This window comes from Geotrypetes seraphini, chromosome 4 (genome assembly GCF_902459505.1).
Source record: "Geotrypetes seraphini chromosome 4, aGeoSer1.1, whole genome shotgun sequence".
In the NCBI taxonomy this organism is placed as follows: domain Eukaryota; kingdom Metazoa; phylum Chordata; class Amphibia; order Gymnophiona; family Dermophiidae; genus Geotrypetes; species Geotrypetes seraphini.
In genome coordinates this window covers 151,028,193-151,045,575 of record NC_047087.1, presented here as the reverse complement: position 1 = coordinate 151,045,575, position 17,383 = coordinate 151,028,193, and the positions used below count along the sequence as shown (strand labels likewise).

At 46.1% G+C, this 17,383-nt stretch overlaps 1 non-coding gene and 1 pseudogene across 1 annotated transcript; both read left to right on the top strand.

The window, feature by feature from the left end:
- Positions 1-339: 339 nt before the first annotated feature.
- LOC117360157 lies at positions 340-493 on the top strand. The gene has a single exon (XR_004539369.1). It is a non-coding gene; the product is annotated as a 5.8S ribosomal RNA (ribosomal RNA).
- Positions 494-975: 482 nt separating this feature from the next.
- LOC117360186 lies at positions 976-8,442 on the top strand (annotated as a pseudogene).
- The last annotated feature ends 8,941 nt before the right edge of the window (positions 8,443-17,383 follow it).

The following is a 17,383-nucleotide window of genomic DNA, read 5'->3' as shown; positions in this document are numbered from 1 at the left end:
TACATCCTCTGTGGTTGTTTATTTTCACAGGTACCTAGCGCTGCATCCCTCTGGGGCAGGTGGGAGGAATGAGGTGGAGGTTTGAAGACTTTAGCGACACTCTGTGTGTTTGTCGGCATGGAAGAGGGGTGAGGGGATGCTGCCTCCCTCGCCCTGGTGAGACTTTCTCTCTCTCTCTCTCCCACATCCCGCGGTCTGGGGGAGTCTCCTGGGCAGAGCGCCTGGACCATAAATATTTTTTATTCCCCCTGTTGTGCTATGTCGACTGAGCAATAGTGGCAGTGTGTCCGCTGTCCAAACACGGTGCCCGCCCCACGTGATAAGTGTACGCTTGTGTGTGACTCTTAGTGGTGGATCACTTGGCTCGTGCGTCAATGAAGAACGCAGCTAGCTGCGAGAATTATTGTGAATTGCAGGACGCATTGATCATTGACACTTCAAACGCACCTTGCAGCCCCGGGTTCCTCCCGGGGCTAAGCCTGTCTGAGGGTCGCACATATCTGTCAATAGCCTCAGCGGGTTTTTTTAAAAACGCGGAGCGCGTGACTAGGGTTGTTCTCAGGGTCTCTTATACAACGCGCAAGACCGGTTTGTACGGAGCAGGCCCAGCGCGTCACAGACCCTTCGTCCCCTCAAGAACAGACCCAGGGTGGTGCCCTCGCCTTGGGGGATTGGAACCGCACGGATGTATGACTCTGGCTCCATAGCCGAACTCCTGCCCTGTGTGGGTGGTGGGGCAGGCTCGGATGCCACATCAGGACTAATGTGGTGTGCAGCTGTCTGTGGAAGGAGACTGCCTGCTTGTGCTGAGTCCTCCTGCTGTTCCATTCCCCCTTTTCCGTCTTGAGGGACGATTCCTCATCTAGGCAGCAGAGGAGGTGGGGAAGGCTGTCCCACTGCGTGTGCGCGCAGGTTGATGTCTCTCCTTCCATCCTACCCTCGCGGAGCCTCCGCTGCCGTGTCCATCTTTGGTTACGACCTCAGATCAGATGTGGCGACTGCTGAATTTAAGCATATTACTAAGTGGAGGAAAAGAAACTAACCAGTATTCCCTCAGTAACGGTGAGTGAAGAGGGAAGAGCCCAAGTGCCGAATCCTGCCCGTGCAGCGGGCGCGGGAAATGTGTACAGAAGACGCCTCCCCCCGTCGCCGCTTGGGGGCCCAAGTCCTTCTGATCGAGGCCCAGCCTGTGTTCGGTGTTAGGCCGGTAGTGGCCCCCAGCACCGCCGGGGTCCGTGTCTTCTCGGAGTTGGGTTGTTTGGGAATGCAGTCCAAAGCGGGTGGTAAACTCCATCTAAGGCTAAATACCGGCACGAGACCGATAGCGGACAAGTACCATAAGGGAAAGTTGAAAAGAACTTTGAAGAGAGAGTTCAAGAGGGTGTGAAACCGTTAAGAGATAAATGGGTGGGGTCTGTGCGGTCCACCCAGAGGATTCAACCCGGCGGGCTACCCGACGGGCAGCGGCCGGTCGCCACCGGGGTTTCAGGTGCCATCCCTCCTGCCCCTCCCCCTTCCTTGTGGCAGTCAGGGGGGGCCAGTGGCGGGGGACACCCCCTGGGAAGGCCGGCAGGGAAGGTGGCTCACTTACCTTAAAAAACAGTGCGTGTTAGAGCCCCCTGGCAGCAGCTTCGCCGTTTTACCTGGGGGCCGAGGGATACGACTGCCTCCGCGCCCTCTCTTTTCCCCGGAACCCTGCCCGCTGCCCTTGCCTCCCCTGGGGGTGGGGCACACGGAGGGGGAAGGGGGATGGGGCCCCCCCACCCCCGGCGTGACTGTCAACTGGGGCGGACTTTCCTCAGTGTGCCCCAACCACATTGCGCCACAGGGTGGGGAGGCCCATGACGGGCGCCAGAGGTCCACGGTGATGTCGGCGACCCACTCGGCCTGTCTTGAAACACGGACCAAGGAGTCTAATATGCACGCTAGTGGAGGGGATGAGCGGAAAAACCCTACAGTGCAATAAAGGTGAGGGCTGGCCTCTTGCCGGCCGAGGTGGGATCCCACCGCCGCCGCTGCCCGCCTGAGTGGCGACTTGGCACGGAGGGCGCACCACTGGCCCGTCTTGCCCGCATGGGGAGGAGGAGCGTGAGCGCACACAATAGTACCCGAAAGATGGTGAACTATGCCTGGGCAGGGCGAAGCCAGAGGACCTCTGGTGGAGGTCCATAGTGGTCCTGATGTGCAAATCGGTCGTCTGACCTGGGTATAGGGGCGAATGACTAATCGAACCGTCTAGTAGCTGGTTCCCTCTGAAGTTTCCCTCAGGATAGCTGGCACTCTCTGACGCAGTATTATCCAGTAAAGCAAATGATTAGAGGTCTTGGAGCCGAAATGATCTTAACCTATTCTCAAACTTTAAATGGGTAAGAAGCCCGGCTCGCTGGCTTGGAGCTGGGCGTGGAATGCGAGCTGCCCAGTGGGCCTCTTTTGGTAAGCAGAACTGGTGCTGCGGGATGAACCGAACGCCGGGATAAGGCACCCGATGCTGATGCTCATCAGACCCCAGAAAAGGTGTTGGTTGATATAGACAGCAGGACAGTGGCCATGGAAGTCGGAATCCGCTAAGGAGTGTGTAACAACTCACTTGCCGAATCAACTAGCCCTGAAAAGGATGGCGCTGGAGTGTTGGGCCCATACCTGGTCGTCGCTGGCCGTGCGCTGCCCGATGCATTTATCATGTGAGGGGGCTACGTCGCGATGAGTAGGAGGGCTGCCGCGGTGGGCACAGAAGCCTGGGGCGAGGGCCTGGGTGGAGCCTCTGCAGGTGCAGATCTTGGTGGTAGTAGAAAATATTCAAATGAGAACTTTGAAGGCCGAAGTGGAGAAAGGTTCCATGTGAACAGCAGTTGAACATGGGTCAGTCAGTCCTAAGAGATAGGTGAGCGCCGTTCGGAAGGGACGGGCGATGGCCTCTGTCGCCCTTGGCTGATCGAAAGGGAGTCGGGTTCAGATCCCCGAACCTGGAGTGGCGGAAACAGGTGCTGTGAGGCATCCAGTGCAGTAACGCGACTGATCCCGTAGAAGCCAGTGGGAGCCCTGGGAGAGTTCTCTTTTCTTTGTGAAGGGCAGGGCGCCCTGGAATGGGTTTGCCCTGAGAGAAGGGCCCAATCCTTGGAAAGTGTCACGGATTGGCGACGTCCGGTGAGCTCTCATCGGCCCTTGAAAATCCGGGGAAGAGGGTGTAAATCTTGCGCCAGGCCGTACCCAAAGGGCTGGGTTGGTCGGGTTGGGGCGTGAAGCGGGGCTGGGTGCATGTTGTGGCTGGACGAGGTGCCACACTGTGTGTTAAATGCATGTGGGGTGGTGGTGACTCTGGACGCTGGCCGGGATTGCCCCAGCTGTGGTGGATGCCTCTCCCCCTGCCTCACCCCCTCTGACCTCTTCCCTCATGCTTGCTCTCTCTTTCTCTCTCCCGTCTCCCACCCTTCGTGGTGGGGGGGCGGGTGGAGCAGGGTGGGGAGCGTGGGTGCGGCAGGGAGGGTGCGAGGGTGCATGGGGTGGGCCAGTGTCCCTCCTTAGATGGCACCTAATAGCTGACTTAGAACTGGTGCGGACCAGGGGGAATCCGACTGTTTAATTAAAACAAAGCATCGCAAAGGCCCACGGCGGGTGTTAACGCGATGTGATTTCTGCCCAGTGCTCTGAATATCAAAGTGAAGAAATTCATTGAAGCACAGGTAAACAGCGGGAGTAACTATGACTCTTGTAAGATAGTCAAATGCTTCGTCCCTCCCTCCCGGGAGCGAGAACCAAGGACATCGTGGACAAAATTGGAAAGATCCTGGATGGAGCTGAGACGGAAGAGACCACAGTAATGATCCACATAGGGACGAATGATGTCAGCAGGAGGGACTACAGAAGAAGCACGCTGATAGAACAGTTCAAGATCTTGGGAAGGAAGCTGAAGACGAGGACCCAGAAGATAGCGTTCTCAGAGATCCTACCGGTACCGAGGGCAGATGTGAAAAGGCAAGAGGAACTACAATCAATAAATGCGTGGATGAGGAGATGGTGTGAGGAAGAAGGATTCCACTTCGTGAGGAACTGGACGATGTTCTGGGGCAAGAGCAAGCTCTACAGGAGAGACGGATTGCATCTGAGCGTGGCGGGAACTAGACTTCTAGCAAACAACGTCAAAAGAGGAATAGAACAGGCTTTAAACTAAGAAGAAGGGGAAAGCCGACAGTCGACCAAGCGTCGATGATTCGGAAGAAGGTATCCAATGAAGATACTGAGGGGAAAAAAGGCTTGGAAGAAACAAGGGACAATTTACAGGAGTCGACTAACCAAGAAGAGGAAGGTAGAAAGATTGTAGCCAAAAAGAAGACTCTAAAGACCGAAGCACAGGGAAAGGAAATGAAGGCAACAAAATTCCAGGAGCTAAATTGCATATATACTAATGCAAGGAGTCTAAGAAACAAAATGGGGGAATTAGAAGCCATGGCCATTGCAGAAGACATAGACATCATTGGAATCTCTGAAACATGGTGGAATGAGGAAAGCAAATGGGATACAGCACTGCCGGGGTACAAGCTCTATCGCCAGGACAGGTCAGGACAGAAAGGCGGTGGAATAGCACTATACATAAAAGAAAGCATACAATCGACAAGAATGGACATAGCAGAGACGGCCAACAAGCTAGAATCACTATGGGTTAAAATACCGGGAAGGAAAGGGCCTGAAATAAAGATAGGCCTATACTATCGTCCTCCCGGACAAACCGGAGAGATCGATGAAGAAATGGAAGCTGAGATGAAGCGAGAATGCAAAAGCGGTAATACGGTTATTATGGGAGACTTCAACTACCCTGGGATAGACTGGAGTCTTGGAAGCTCAAGCTGCACTAGGGAGACAGAATTTCTGGAGGCTGTACAAGATTGCTTCTTGGAGCAGCTTGTTAGAGAACCAACGAGAGGAATTGCCACTCTGGACCTAATCCTAAATGGACTGAGGGGACCTGCAAAGGAGGTGGAAGTAGTGGGACCGTTGGGAAACAGCGATCATAATATGGTCAAGTTCAAGGTGGAAATAGGAATACTGAAAGGAAAGAGAACCATAGCGACAACCTTTAACTTCAGGAAAGGAAACTACGAAGCAATGAGGGGAATGGTAAAGAAGAAACTTAGGAACACTTCCAAAAAATGGCAGACGGTGGAACATGCCTGGTCCTTTTTCAAGGACACGGTGAACGAGGCACAAAATCTGTATATCCCCAGATTCAGAAAGGGTGCAACAAGAGTCGAACAAAAGACCCGGCGTGGATAACTAAAATAGTGAAGGAAGCGATAGGCAATAAGAAAAATTCATTCAGAAAATGGAAAAAGGACAAATCTGAGGGAAACTTGAAAGAGCACAGGAAGTATCAAAAAGAATGCCACCGTGTGGTTCGAAAAGCCAAAAGAGAGTATGAGAGAGACTAGCCAGGGAAGCACGAAATTTCAAACCATTCTTTAGATATGTTAAAGGCAAACAGCCGGCTAGGGAGGAGGTGGGACCGCTGGACGACGGAGACCGGAAGGGAGTGGTGAAGGAAGAGAAAGAGGTCGCGGAAAGACTTAATATGTTCTTTTCGTCTGTATTTACAAGCGAAGACACAACCAACATACCGGAACCCGAACAAATCTTCAATGGAAATCCAGCACAAAAGTTAACATCCATGGAAGTGAGCCTCGATGATGTGTACAGGCAGATAGAAAAACTAAAAACCGACAAATCCCCAGGTCCGGATGGAATCCATCCAAGGGTTCTGAAGGAACTAAAGGAGGAAATAGCGGAGCTACTACAGCAAATTTGCAACCTATCTCTGAAAACAGGTGTGATCCCGGAGGATTGGAAGATAGCCTACGTTACGCCCATCTTTAAACAGGGATCAAGAGGTGACCTGGGGAACTATAGACCGGTGAGTCTGACCTCGGTTCCGGGGAAAATGGCGGAAGCACTGATAAAAGAAAACATCGATGAACATTTTGAAAAAAACGAACTTCTGATATCCAGCCAACATGGTTTCTGCAGGGGAAGATCGTGCCTGACTAACTTATTGCACTTCTTCGAGGGAATTAACAAACAGATGGACAGAGGAGATCCCATAGACATCATATACCTAGATTTCCAGAAAGCCTTTGACAAGGTGCCTCATGAACGTCTACTCCGGAAACTGAAGAACCATGGGGTGGACGGAGACGTGCATAGATGGATCAGAAACTGGTTAGAGGGAAGGAAACAGAGGGTAGGAGTGAAGGGCCATTACTCGGACTGGAGGAAGGTCACGAGTGGTGTTTCGCAGGGCTCGGTGCTCGGGCCGCTGCTTTTTAATATATTCATAAATGATCTAGAAACAGGAACGAAGTGTGAGATAATAAAATTTGCGGACGACACCAAACTATTTAATGCAGCTCGGACGAAGGAGGAATGCGAAGAATTGCAAAGGGACTTGGACAAACTAGGGGATTGGGCTGAGAGATGGCAGATGAAGTTCAATGTTGAGAAGTGCAAAGTATTGCATGTGGGAAACAGAAACCCGAGGCACAATTATACGATGGGAGGGATGTTATTGACTGAGAGTACCCAGGAAAGGGACTTGGGGGTAATGGTGGACATGACAATGAAGCCGATGGCACAGTGTGCAGCGGCTGCTAAGAGAGCGAATAGAATGCTAGGTATAATCAAGAAGGGTATTACAACCAGAACGAAAGAAGTTATCCTGCCGCTGTACCGGGCAATGGTGCGTCCGCAACTTGAGTACTGCGTCCAGTATTGGTCGCCGTACCTTAAGAAGGATATGGCGTTACTCGAGAGAGTTCAGAGGAGAGCGACACGACTGATTAAGGGGATGGAAAATCTTTCATACGCTGAGAGATTGGAGAACCTGGGTCTCTTTTCCCTGGAGAAGAGGAGACTTAGAGGGGATATGATAGAGACTTACAAGATTATGAAAGGCATAGAGAGAGTAGAGAGGGACAGATTCTTCAAACTTTCAGAAAATAAAAAAACAAGAGGGCATTCGGAAAAGTTGAAAGGGAACAGATTCAAAACGAATGCTAGGAAGTTCTTCTTTACCCAACGTGTGGTCGACACCTGGAACGCGCTTCCAAAGGACGTTATAGGGCAGGGAACAGTATCGGGGTTTAAGAAAGGATTGGACAATTTCCTGCTGGAAAAGGGGATAGAAGGGTATAGATAGAGGTTTACTACACAGGTCCTGGACCTGTTGGGCCGCCGCGTGAGCGGACTGCTGGGCGCGATGGACCTCAGGTCTGACCCAGCAGAGGCATCGCTTATGTTCTTATGTCATCTAATTAGTGATGTGCATGAATGGATGAATGAGATTCCCACTGTCCCTACCTACTATCTAGCGAAACCACAACCAAGGGAACGGGCTTGGCGGAATCAGTGGGGAAAGAAGACCCTGTTGAGCTTGACTCTAGTCTGGCACTGTGAAGAGACATGAGAGGTGTAGGATAAGTGGGAGGTGCCCTCATCCCTGGTGTGGCGCCGCCGGTGAAATACCACTACTCTTGTTTTTTTCACTTACCTGGTGAGGCGGGGGGGGGGCGAGCCCTGAGGGGGCTCTCGCTTCTGGCTCCAAGCGCCTGGTGGCTACGCTGGGTGTGAACCGCTCCGGGGACAGTGGCAGGTGGGGAGTTTGACTGGGGCGGTACATCTGTCAAACTGTAGCGCAGGTGTCCTAAGGTGAGCTCAGGAATGACAGAAACCTCCTGTGGAGCAGAAGGGCAAAAGCTCACTTAATCTTGATTTTCAGTATGAATACAGACCGTGAAAGCGGGGCCTCATGATGCTTCTGACTTTTTGGGTTTTAAGCAGGAGGTGTCAGAAAAGTTACCACAGGGATAATTGGCTTGTAGCAGCCAAGCGTTCATAGTGACGTCGCTTTTTGATCCTTTGATGTTGGCTCTTCCTATCATTGTGAAGCAGAATTCACCAAGCGTTGGATTGTTCACCCACTAATAGGGAACGTGAGCTGGGTTTAGACCGTCGTGAGATAGGTTAGTTTTACCCTACTGATGATACATTATTGCGATAGTAATCCTGCTCAGTACGAGAGGAACCGCAGGTTCAGACATTTGGTGTATGTGCTTGGCTGAGGAGCCAATGGGGCAAAGCTACCATCTGTGGGATTATGACTGAACACCTCTAAGTCAGAATCTCCCCTAAACGGAACGATACTGCAGTGCTGAGGAGCCTCAGTTGGCCAGGGATAGCCGGCCGGCCCCGACTGGCCGGTGAGCAGAGCCGCATCCCTCGGGACTGGAGCATGGACAGAAGGGGGCTGCCTCTCTCCTGTAGTGTACCGCATGTTTGTGGGGAACCCAGTGCTAAATCATTTGTAGATGACCTGAGTCTGGGTCAGGGTTTCGTATGTAGCAGAGCAGCTACCTCGCTGCGATCTATTGAAAATCATCCCTTGAGACAAGCTTTTGTCTCTGTCCCTCTCTGTGCCCCCAATCCAGGTCCCAAGAACCAGATGGCCGAGGGAGTGAGTTAAACTACCTTTCCTCACCCATCAAGTTTCATATATCGCCTATCGTAATACTAAGCGACAACGGGGGGGGGGGGGGTACCAGATGGCCTTTTCCCACTCCGTGCTGAGGCAGGAACCAGATGACCAGATATGTGGCCGGGGCGCCAGGCCAGGGCTGATACCCTCCGACAAGGAACCATGGGTATTGGTCGGGAGAGGAGAGGTGGGGGTTTGCCACAGTAGTCCAGGCTTAATAGTCGGTGTTTAATAGTCCCCCCTCCTCATCTGAGTGCGCGGTGGCTTAATAACTGGGGCCCTTCCATGGGAGCTTAATAGTCGTACCGGGAGGGGATCAGCCCTTAGATCATCCACACCGTCTCTTCCCCTTGCACGTGGAAGGAATTTGGTGAACCACCACCACGGCAACAGCAAGCCTTCGGTCTGGCTGTTTGGGAGCATGGAAGCCATTACATGTGTGCTGTGCAAAAACTGTATCACAGCTGGTGCAGCAGAGCACTGGAAATACGTGGGCCTATCACCATTCAGTACATGCGATAAGATCCAAGAGAAGACCAGGCATGCGCAACGGTTCTTTGCGAGCGCGTGCTTACGTGGTGAAAGGCAAACAGGTTCAGGTAATCAGGCGCCATTTATAACCCAAACGACGTGGTCTGAAAGCAGTCATCCCAGCGACCGCTTCACACTTTCTGGAAACTGAAGGCCAGCCAACTTCATGCAATGGCAGAGTCTGGAAGGAAAAGGAAACGCATATGCCTGTCGATAGCACAGAAAGTCGAGTTTCTCCAGAGGCTCGACCAAGGTACGGGCATCCAACAGCTTGTTTTTGAATATAATGAGGTAACCACAACTGTGTATGACTTAAAAAAACAAAAATGTTTGCTGTTAAAGTTATCCCATGAGAGCTAGGACCGTAAATTAATGCTGAGTCGGAAAATGCTGCACAGGGCCACAATTGAAAAGTTTGACCATGTACTGCTTGCATGGCTACGGCAACGAAGGTTTGACGGAGTGCCAATGTCCGATATGATGTTACGAAACAAGCCAAAAAGTTCCAACGAACACAGAATTGGCAACAGTGATTGTATGTACTCAGAAGGGTGGCTGCATAAATTTAAAAAGCACCACAGACTCAAAGCCTCAAAATATTACATTACATTACATTACATTAGTGATTTTTATTCCGCTTGTGCCTTGCGGTTCAAAGCGGATTACATACGAAGAGAGCTGGCCATTTCCAGGAGGGTACATGACATTGGAGAATACAGATTGAGGGTATAGACTTAATGACAGAGTGAGTGTGTAGACATAATAACAATGGAAGATAAATCAGGTTACATTACTATACATATCAAATATTCTGATTCCATACGTTGGTAGGTAATCGGTTTCGGTAGGGTGAATTAGGTTCCAGGTATTTTTTTTTTTATTTATTTTTTTTTTTTTATATGTATTTTTTGTCGATTGATGGTATGGTGCCAGGGAGTGAGCAAACCTGGTTGGTGGAAGAGGAGAGGGAGATTAGGTAGATTGTAAATACTTTTTGAAGAGCAGCGTTTTGATTTCTTTACGGAATGCTTTGAAGTCAGATGTTGAGGTTAACAATCTAGTGATGGAGGGTTCGAGTTTTGCTGCATGCGTTGCTATGAGGTTATCATAAAGCTTTTTACGATGAGTGCCATTGAGTGGTGGGTATGAGAATGGTGTCTGTGTTCTTCTTATTCTGGGTGGAAGGTTACGTTTTAGGCGATCGTTTAGATAGGCAGGTGCAGTATCGTTGAAAACTTTGAAGATTAGACAGTACAGTTTGAATTGAATTCTGGCTTTAATTGGTAGCCAATGTGAGTCTAGGTAGGCGTTGGTGATGTGGTCATATTTTCCGAGGGAGTAGATTAGTCTGAGAGCTGTGGCGAGAAAGCTTCTGTAGATAACGAGGCAGCTGAAAGTTACATTGATGAATTTGCTTCCATAGTAGCAGGAGCTGGGAATTCTTTGTGTCCTGAGCAAATTTATAATGCAGACAAGACCGCTTTGTACTGATGATATGTCCCATGAAAAACACTGGCCACAGCCGATGAACGAGCACCTTCTGGATTCAAAGACATGAAAGACCGGGTTACAGTTCTAGCCTGTTCCAATGCGGCTGGGACATATAAGTTAAATCTGGCCATGATCGGCAAAAGCCGAAATCCAAGGTGCCTGAAAGGAATAAGACATGAACTTCCAGTGACCTATATGTCACAGAGAAAAGCTTGGGTGACGCAGGAGAGCTTTATTGACTGGTTCCACCAACATTTTGTCCCTGGGGTGAAAGAACATTGCAGGGGGCTGGACTGGGAGAGAACCCAAAAGCCTTACTGATAGTGGACAATTGCCCTGCACACCCACCAGCTGATCTTCTTCTGAGCAATAACATTTCTACCATTTACCTCCCACCCAATGTCACATCCCTGCTGCAGCCTTGTGACCAGGGCATTCTGCGTGCATTGAAAATAAAGTATAAACACTTTTTCCTTCATCAAATGCTGGGTGCACTCAATAACGGAACACAAATCCTGGACTTCTTGAAGGCATTTACTCTTAAAGATGCCATTTATGGACTTGCGAGTGCCTGGAACCAGATAACCCTGGCAACCTTAAAACACGCTTGGCACAAGATTTGGGCTGTGACATTGTTCGACAGTGATGAGGAGGAGGGAGAATTCGAAGGGTTCAGAGTCCATGATGAAGAATGGAACCTAGAAACCATCGGCTCTTATGCCTCGATAGGGGCAGCAGAGATTGAAGAGTTGATGAACATTGACAACCACTTAGACGTTGCACAATCCCTCAGTGATAGGGAGATTGCTGCCAAAGTGCTAAATGAAGGCAGTACAAATGTCCAATGATTTCCTTGTTTTTGTCAAAATAAAAATAAAAAACCACACACAAAGCCTCAGACTGCATTATTTTCTGCCACTTGGGTATTAAGGTGGAGGCCCAAATGTAGGTGAATGTCTTTGTAGGCAAGGAAAAAAAAAAAAACACTCAAAGCCACAGACTGCATTATTTTCTGCCACTTGGATGTTAAGGTGGAGGCACAAATGAAGGTGAATGTCTTTGTAGGCTAGGAAGAAAAACCACACACAAAGCCACAGACTGCATTATTTTATGCCACTTGGGTGTTAAGGTGGAGGCCCAAATAAAGGGGAATGAGTCTAGGTAGGCAGGCCATCCATTCAGGGATTTTAAAGACATGGTTCCCCCCCTTGACATACGCTTATTTGGCTTTTGAGACCCCCCCTCCATCCCTAGCTGTCTATTGTTTACAAAATAGTGATGATGGTTTTTAGCGCATCTGGTGCTACCATTCTGAAAACCGAAATATCCCAAGCATTTCGGATAAAGGTAGTGTACCAGTAATAAAATAAATATAAAGAAGCACTAAGGATTCAAAATTGAATATAGAAATAAAATTTAATAAACAAATGATGTAAATCAAATCTAAACAAAGAGATTCTACTCTGTAAAGTTCTTCTTTTTCCTCAGATTTGGGTATTTGAGGCTTTATGTTCTTTCTATGTAGGGGTTCCACGTAGGCACGCTGTTGCTAGCAGACTCTCTTGCTAGCAGACTCTCTTTTGCTGGAACCAACCTAGTACTCTGGCTTGAACCAATAAGGGAAAACCCTATCCTAATCTAATAACTCCAAAATTTCCTAAAATAATTCCTAAGCTAAAAAAAAACAGATAATTGATATTCCCTATACATTTCCCTTCCCAGATTTCCTATATCTCAAAACACAAATAAAACCCAATTCTCAATAAATTTTACAGGAGATTTTTTTTTTTTTTAATTCCAAAACAGTTTATTAACTTTTCTTCACCAATATTCCCTCACAACATTACACAGAAATCTCAGACTATTTCTAACATCCAATAGTCTCACAGATAAAACAATTCTTCACATCCGCCAGAAAGAAATGTTTCAACCTTGGAAATTACCAGAATCTATGAATCAAATCTTAACTTCAACCACAACCTACAATTCAAAATTTAATAAAATCAACTATAATTACCTTCACAAGAGCCACACAAGCCAAAACACCTCACAGAACCAAGTCACCCTCCCAACTGTCAAATCTCACAGTTAGAATGTTCAGACAGCTGATGCTGATCTCTGCACTAGGACAGCAGACCTATGCAAGAGATCAGCAACAGAAAACCTCAAAACTGCACCAATACAAACAATACACAAACCATACTTCTCAAAATAGAAAAAACACAGATCTTACATTCCAGACTTTCTTTACTTTAAAAACCTTTTAAAATCCTCTTCAAACCCTGTTTTTTCTCACTCAAGTAACTTTTAACCCTGGTTACATTTGCCACCACAAAAGAGAAAAATTTTCTGTCAAAGACTAAGAAAATTTTTACAAACTTTTTTAAATTATTTCAAGGATGCAAAATAGGAACAGCAGAAATACATATACAGTAGACACTCTTCAATACACACATTACTTTCTTCAACACATGCATTTTTTCACAATAAACATTTGGATTGCCAACCATAGTTTCATATATATTGGGGGAGGGGGGTCACCATCTCATAAATATATCATATCTGAAAATTATTTTCAACAAAATATTCCTCTAAATAATACCCAATCTGTCCTTTGAGATCAGAGTCTTTTCAGGATTTCCACTTTGAAATCTTTCCTTCTGGATGCATCTCTTTTGTTATTTGGGGTTTCTCTTTTCTCTCTCTCTCTCTCTTTTTCGCAGTATTCCTTTTACTGCTTTTGTCTTGCCTACAAATCTGTGTTCAGACAAGTTACTTTCAATCCATGACACACTCTTCCTTTTCTTTTTATAATTGTAATACAGTCTCATTTGTTTTTCTACAACCATTCTCTTTGAGTACTTTGCTAGATCTTCTCGAATGACGTCTATTCCATTTGTCTTTTCTAGCTTTCTCCATTTTATACTTGTGTTGTCTTGATCCCATACTAATTGTGGGACAACAGTTGAGCGAGGACTGTCTCCACAAAAACTGTGTACAGCATTCCAGATGCCTGATAATACCCCAGAAACAAGCAATAATTGCCAAAGTAGCAGCAATAAGTTTATCTGATAATGTTCACTCTTAATTACTCCAGAAACAAGTAATAATTGCAATAGTAGCAGCAATAAGTTTATCTGATAATGTTCACTCTTAATTGTTCCTTGAGGTGAAACCACCTCCTTCTTGACCCTTTGAATAGGAATCATCTGCAAATATGACTTGAATGGTTTGGGTTTATTTAACACATCTTCTCTCTTTTGTCGTTTCTTTTCAATCATAGAAAACTTCCTCCTTCTTGGGCATCCATCGTTTCTTTTGGGATTTCCTCCTTCTCCGTCTCAGAGCATTCTTTCTCTACTCCCTCAGAGAATTCATCCAGCTCTGTTTCCTGCTCACAAATTGTATGTTTCTCACACTCTTCAAAGGTAGAGACTAGCAACATCTCAACTTCACTTGGCAAAATCAAGGGAGTTATTTCAAGGGAACCTTCTGTCACCTCCTGTTTGCCATCATTATGATTCTCCAACCTCTCAGGATCCTTGGTTTCCTCCAGACTCTCCTGTATCACAGCATCCTGCTCATTTTTTTCCATAATCAACTCAGGATGTGTATCTTTCACACTTTCACCTGATTTAAGGAGGTCATCATCAAAATCCAGTATAATGAAATCTTGAGCTGGGATTGTAACTATTTTGTTGTCATCCTTTGCTTCTTCCACAGATGTGCTAGCAACTTCTTCTTCAGGAGCTGTTTGCTCAGTTTCAGCTGCACAGTTTTCTGAAGAAAATGGTTTAGATAATTTTAGTATGGCATCACCTTTATTATCTTCTCCAATTTCACCTGCTGTTAAAAAGTTTTTATCATCATTCTCTACTTCATCAGCTATAAGAAATTATTTAACATTATTTGTCTCATCCTTTGTTTCTTTCACAAATGTGCTATTAATCCCTTCTTCAGGATTTGTTTGAACAGTTTCAGTTGCAAGTATTTCTGAAGAAAGTGGTTCAGAAACTTCTGATGTAGTATCACCAGAATCTGCTACATTTTTATCTTTATCATCATCTTTTAATCCATCTACTGTTAGAAAGTCTTTATCATCACTTGTTTCATTTTTTGATTCTTCAACTGCTCTTTCTTCCAGGCCAGTTTCCATATTCTCTACACATTCCACTGTATCAATGATTTCTTCATCTGAAAGCAATGTTGAAGCAGAACTTCCATTTTCTTCATTTTCACCATCATCTTTATGATCTGCATTTCCATCTTGTTCACTTGTATCTTGACTTTCCAATTTACTTTCTTTTGCAACATCTTTCGTTGAAGCATCAACACCACTTAACTTATTAGTGTCCTGTTTCAGTTTCTGCGCCACTAACTAACTGTTCTTTCAGCCCATCAAGTTTCCTTTTATACAGGCCAAATATTTTTTCCTGCCATATCTTATTCCAGATTTCAGTATTTTCTTCAAAATATGCAGGCATTCTTACAAGTCCCAGATAGACACCATCCTCATAAACAGTATACCACTTCTCAGGATCTGGGCTCCCTGCACGACTGTCTGGACTTGGGCTCCGTTCCCGTGGATTCTCAGGTCTTGAATACGACTTCCTATCTGGGCTTTCATCTCTGGCAGACTTTTGAGCATTGAAGTCTTCTAACCTAGAATGACAAAACCGGATAAGGTGTCCTGGTTGACCACAACAGTAACAATAGACTGACTTTCTCTTACTCCGGTTCTGTTGGAAGGAATATCTTCTCCCATTTTCATATTTTTCTGGGGAGTATTGTTGACTCCTATTCTGCTGCCAATATTTTTCACGATGCCACTCTTGCCGCTCAGACAAAGTATAATAATAATCTCCTCTTTTCCTCCGGTCATTACGGAACTTCTGCCTATATCTTGACTATTCTAACTCTTCTTCTTCTTGATCTTGTCTAGATCCAGCTCTCTTCATCTCTGTATTTTGCCATTTACAATGTTAAAAAACTCTGTCTCTCAGGAAGATTTAAGGTTACCCAGGAAAAATTTAGTTAATCACAATGCAATTCATCACAATTTTTATGTAACAATGCAATTCACCACAATGCAGTTCATCATATAACAACACATTAATTTCTCAAATTTGCTCACAGATCATTTTATAGATTTCAAGATTTCTGGAATAATGCACTCAAAAATCTTGTTAGATGTCATAAGTGAAAATCTATCCTGCCGACTATGCCATTTTAATGTAACCCCCTCCTTCTCAGACTGAGGTAAAAAGTATCCCTCTTGAAATAAGATTTGTTTTGTAGTCGTGCACACCGAGGGTTAAATTGATACCTTTCCCCAGGAGAAGGGGTGAATTACATAAACAAAATAATAATAATATCTAATAATATGGTATAATCTTGGAATAAAAATAGTTATTAAACATATAATAAAATAAATATAAAGAAGCACTAAGGATTCAAAATTGAATATAGAAATAAAATTTAATAAACAAATGATGTACATCAAATCTAAACAAAGAGATTCTACTTCCCCTCTGTAAAGTTCTTCTTTTTCCTCAGATTTGGGTATTTGAGGCTTTATGTTCTTTCTATTTAGGGGTACCACGTAGGCGCGCTGTTGCTAGCAGACTCTCTTGCTAGCAGATTCTCTTTTGCTGGAACCAACCTACTACTCTGATTTGAACAAACCAATAAGGGAAAACCCTATCCTAATCTAATAACCTCAAAATTTCCTAAAATAATTCCTAAGCTAAAAAACCCAGATAATTGATATTCCCTACACATTTCCCTTCCCAGATTTCCTATTTCTCAAAACACAAATAAAACCCAATTCTCAATACATTTTACAGGAGATTTTATTTTTTAATTCCAAAACAGTTTATTAACTTTTCTTCACCAATATTCCCTCACGTTACACAGAAATCTCACAGACTATTTCTAGCATCCAATAGTCTCACAGATAAAACAATTCACATCCGCCAGAAAGAAATGTTTCAACCTTGGAAATTACCAGAATCTATGAATCAAACCTCAACTTCAACCACAACCTACAATTCCTATTCAAAATTCAATAAAATCAACTATAATTACCTTCACAAGAGCCACACAAGCCAAAACACCTCCTCACAGAACCAAGTCACCCTCCCAACTGTCAAATCTAACAGTTAGAATGTTCAGACAGCTGATGCTGATCTCTGCACTAGGACAGCAGACCTATGCAAGAGATCAGCAACAGAAAACCTCAAAACTGCACCAACACAAACAATACACAAACCATACTTCTCAAAATAGAAAAAACACAGATCTTACATTCCAGACTTTCTTTACTTTAAAAACCTTTTAAAATCCTCTTCAAACCCTGTTTTTTCTCACTCAAATAACTTTTAACCCTGGTTACATTAGCTTCTTTTCCATCTGTTATGTATAAGTGACAGCAGGGCCGCCATCAGGGCAGTACTACCAGTCCTGCATTCAGGGGCCTGGAGCTGACAGGGGGCCCAGGCTCCCCCAGGGTCCTAGGCCACAGTTCTTCAACCGCAGGTCCGCGGACCGGTGCCGGTCCCAGTGGCGTACCTAGGGGGGGCGGTCCGCCCCAGGTGCACAGGAGAGAGCTGGACGGGGGACTCGCAGAGTTTAATACATCTCGAGCCGCGAGGCTCTTCTTCTGTTCCTACCTGCCCTGCCGCTCACATATAGCCGATCGGAAGTGTTCCCCGATGTCAGCGCTGACGTCGGAGGGAGGGCTTAAGCAAAGCCTGCCCTCCAACGTCAGCGCTGACGTCGGAGAATACTTCCGGTCAGCTATTTGTGCGCGGCAGGGCAGGCAGGAAACAGGAGACAAGCCTC